This window comes from Chelonoidis abingdonii, chromosome 2 (assembly GCF_003597395.2).
Source record: "Chelonoidis abingdonii isolate Lonesome George chromosome 2, CheloAbing_2.0, whole genome shotgun sequence".
Classification (NCBI taxonomy): domain Eukaryota; kingdom Metazoa; phylum Chordata; order Testudines; family Testudinidae; genus Chelonoidis; species Chelonoidis abingdonii.
Window position 1 is genome coordinate 31,533,753 of NC_133770.1, and position 4,653 is coordinate 31,538,405.

Genomic DNA, 4,653 nt, shown 5'->3' on the forward strand with positions numbered 1-4,653 from the left:
CTCATATTCCTTACAGGGTTCTAACTTCACTGTATTAAGTCAAGAGAGTTTTAAAAATTAATGTGAAAATAATCTCTCCACAGTGGTACCTTCCAGGTATAACATCCAATCTGCATATACTAGAAGTACAATCATATTTTGTTTAACCAGGTCATAACACACTCACCTAACCGATTTGACAAGATTAATTGAGGCATGTCATCACAATAATGTCTGAATCACATTTGTATGTCCATATTACCATGCTGTCCTGCTACGGTTGGTATATTAGTAGCTCAACTACTCACCTTTTATTTTTCAGACAAATTTCAACTCGCTCTTCTGGGTTGTACTGCTATGTTGCTCGATTTGGGATGGATTTGCCCAACCAGGTACATCTAAACGTTGTAACAACCTTGAATTCAGTAATAGATTGATTTAAAGTAAAGTTGAACTGTATATTTTTACCACGGTTTCATTTAACATAGCACACTTTTGCCTTCATGCACTTCATAGTAACATGTTAGAGAAGCAGTAATAAAATAATAAAATAGCAGCTCATATTTTGCTTTTCTTGGTGGCCTGTTTGAACTGGATTAACCTTGAGTTACATGGCTAGTAGCGAGGAATTTATTTAAAATTGTGTGGTTACCAGCATATTTTAAAATGAAATTAATTTATTTTTGTACCCTGATAGGTGGAAGTGATTGTATAAAAGCTAATGCAAAATCATGTGGGGAATGTATACAAGCAGGACCAAACTGTGGCTGGTGCAAAGCGCAAGTGAGTATATTTGTGAAATGCTTTCTCTGATGTTTTGTCTTAGGTGTTTAGTACCCTGAAAACCATCTATTCTTACCCTATTTTAGGATTTTCAATAGTAGCCATTTACTTCAGTGTCTACTATGTCTAAATCAAAGCTAAGGAACAATTTAAGTATCTTATGTTAAATAAATGGATGAAATCTGGATTGGCTAGGTCTGGCCATCAGAAAGTTTCTGGCCATCAGAAAGGCCATCAGAAAGTTTCTGGCCATCAGAAAGGCCATCAGAGAGTTGATTTCTCTTTCATTGCCAAATATTAAGAGCACATAGACTTTAGGAGATCTGTCTCATAGTTATTTAAAATCATTCCAGCCTGGAGTCTGTCTGGACATGTTTAATTATATTCTCCCAGTGACATTAGAGGATTGGTAATTTTAGATACAGACAAAGTCGAAGAGGGAAGCTGGGAGGGGGAGGGTCAAGAGGTTGAAGTTTCAATATTTGATTCTTAGGGTGGATTGGTGTGTTTGATTTATATTTCATACCAAAAAAAAAAAAAGAGGGAGAATGCAAAGTTATGTAATTAATCACTCAAGTCAGAAAGTGCAAAATTTAAAATTGAATGTACAGGGTCTGATCTTATGTATCAAATAATACAAGATAATATCATACAATTTATTCTACAGTCTTAGCCACATATGTTGAACTGTTTGTTCCAACTAAAAAAAAAAAAACCTGAACAGGGATCAGGTATGGAAAATCGCAACCTGAAATTTGAAAGTTTCAGAAAACTATACAAAACTGAAAACAGGAATTTTAATAGAGAGTGTTTTACAAGTTTAACTAGAGTGGTTGCTGCCAAATGCAAGTTAATGTAAGTTTCCTGATTTTTAGTAATAAGACTTATACTTAAGATAGGAAGCCTTACCTATTTACTGCTCCACACACATACCTTCCATAAATATTGGAATATATTTAGTAAACTTTGTCCTTTTGGTTGCAGATTCACGTATCTCCTGGCCAGTTTCACATCAATAAATAGGTCTGACACATTTTAGGAGCTGTGCATAAATATCTTCAATTTTTGCTTATGTATTGAAAACACTTCCCATTTCTTCCAGTGATTAAAAATGCCTCATACTAGAAACCATATGAATGCATGTATTCATCCTGTATTTACGGGTCAAAATGCTTTTGTGTATTGTGGGATGGTAGCTTTTGTTCAAGACAAAGTTTTCCAAGACTCTTTAGTTCAGAAGTACATTCCTCATTCTTCTTCCTCCTCCTCATGGAACTTTTCCCAAATGTGTCAAGAATTGTATACATCACTAAAGAGAGAAGGTGGGTGAGGTAATATCTTTTATTGGACCAACTTCTGTTGGTGAGAGAGATAAGGTTTTGAGTTACATAGAGCTCTTCTTCGGGTCGTCAAAGCACTGTAATTCTGTTATAGTCTACCAAATTACTGTGATGTACTGTTTAATTACAAGGTTTCCAAAAAAAAAGCAAAACTAAAGTTCTGTTGCCACACACATCAATTAAATACGTTCAGTTTCTTGTAGGCTAGTTGTGGAAAGGCAGATTATCTCATTTGCTGGTGGTGGTTTTTGAGCATCTTAGTCAGAGTAGCTAATTGAATAGTGACTTCATGTTGCTGTTGGAACAGTGGCTTTGAACCCTTTTTTTTAACCTTGCCACAGTCACATGCACAAATTGACTTTAGTAAAGTTAACCATAAGCTGCTGTACTGGATAAATTTTTCACTATCGTCATTACTAAATTTAGTAAGTAAATGTATTTTATAGTTTTATGTTTTACAATTTAAAATACACTTAAAAAATTGCCAGTGTCTCTTGGTGTGACCAGATATTCTGATTTTATAGGGACAGTCCCAATTTTGGGGTCTTTTTCTCCTGTTACCGCCCACCCATTGTCCTGATTTTTCACACTTGCTATCTGGTCACCCTAGTTTCTCTAGAGGTTCTTGGTGCATAAAAATGGTAAATACCAAAAGTAGCATTATGATCTCAAGCCACGTGTTGCAGATTGTAAATTGCTGTGAGTTTGATGATGTTCTTCACCATATCTTGTAGAATTTTTTACAAGAAGGAGAGCCAACTTCTGCCCGATGTGATGACTTGGCAGCACTAAAGAGTAAGGGCTGCTCTCCAGATGAAATAGAAAATCCTAGAGGTAAAAAAGGAGTCCTCAAAAATAAAGAGGTAACAAATCGTAGCAAAGGTACTGCAGAAAAGCTCAAACCAGAGGACATTACCCAGATCCAGCCACAGCAATTAGTACTGAAGCTGCGAACAGGTATGGAGATATTCATTCTGATCTTCATATATTTTTAGGCTTTCAGTATTATTTATGAATTTGATATTTTGAATGCTACATATATCTTTCTGCAATAATGATGATTGTTGCTAGGAAGCACAGAGATTTGAAGAAGAGCAGTCCCATCCCTGTAACTTCAAGCGCTCAGATAACCTGGTGAATGAGAGTAAAGCTTAGATACTATGGGCATAGTTTACACAGAACATTGAGATAAAAACAAAAGATAACAAAGAACATGTAGGGGGCTTGCATTAGTAAATGTATTCATACAAAATGACTAGTTTACAGGTTAAGACATAATTGTCCCATTTTGTAGTGCTTTTGACCTGTCATCCTGGAGTGTGTACATCCGGAAAATAGAGTAGATGATTAATAATAAAAGGGAGGTTAAGATGAAAAACACAGAATGAAAAGTTATGAGAGCACTGCGGTCTGCCAAAGCACTCTGTGCTCAAAGGCTGAACTACTTGAGAACTAGTTTTTGAGGTTTGGTAACCATGAGAGCAGAAGCCCAGCAGCCAGATTTGCAGATTTACATACAAGATACCTTGTTCTAGAAGGCCAAAGAAGTGGATACAGACCTAGATGAATGAGCACAAACCACAAGGTAGTTACGTAGCCATTTTCATCCCTGAAATAGAGACTTGCCTCCTTTTGGACAGGAAAACAGAGTACTTACAAGAGAGCATTATAATAGTACTCCAGAGATCTAGGAATCTGGTAGACTCAGTGAAAAGTCTTGCCATCTTTTGGATAAAATGGAGAATTGATTTAGGAATCAGCTCATCCAAGAACTACGTTAGTTCTACCCAGATAAAGTTAGGATTCTAGTCGAGACAGTTGCAAACTAAGAAACTCTGCAAGACAAAGTAATGGCTGCCAAAATGAGACTTTAAGAGTCAGAGGGAGGAGAGAGCTTTGTGAGGGTTTCAACGGTGGCTTTATGGGGGTTTGCGAAACTAAAGTGACTTGCCATTGCAGGTGGCCCTTTGAGTTGAAGTTTCACATTGGGAATAACTTTTAGGAAGTACGAAGGGAAACAGTCAGTATGTCTGTCTTCCTGAGTTTCAAAGCGTCAAAGACATGGCCTTGGCCTGTGGGTAATTTAAAATAATCAAGAAGAAACTAGAACCGACTTGTATGACTCATGAAGGGGAACTAGATTTCACTCTTAACACCATTAGTAAAAGGTTTTCCAAATTCTTCTGTAGCATCTTAGGCTGGGTCTATACTACGAGTTTATGTTGAATTTAGCAGCATTAAATCGAATTAACCCTGCACCCGTCCACACAACGAAACCATTTTTGTCGACGTAAAGGGCTCTTAAAATCGATTTCTGTACTTCTCCCCAACGAGGGGAGTAGTGCTGAAATCAACATTGCCATTTCATACTAGGGTTAGTGTGGCCGTAATTCAACGCTATTGGCCTCTGGGAGCTATCCCACAGTGCACCATTGTGACCGCTCTGGACAGCAATCTGAACTCGGATGCACTGGCCAGGTAGACAGGAAAAGCCCTGTGAACTTTTGAATTTTATTCCCTGTTTGCCCAGTGTGGAGTGCTGATCAGCATA

General features: G+C 37.3%; 1 protein-coding gene across 1 annotated transcript in view; it reads left to right on the forward strand.

The window, feature by feature from the left end:
* Window positions 1-300: 300 nt before the first annotated feature.
* The window catches only part of ITGB1 (integrin subunit beta 1), a 45,872-nt gene continuing 41,519 nt past the window's right edge, over window positions 301-4,653 (forward strand). Inside the window, exons 1-3 of the mRNA XM_032799101.1 lie at window positions 301-371; window positions 677-762; window positions 2,837-3,059. The gene's annotated coding sequence lies outside the window, so the exon portion shown is untranslated. The remainder of the gene's footprint in view (window positions 372-676; window positions 763-2,836; window positions 3,060-4,653) is intronic.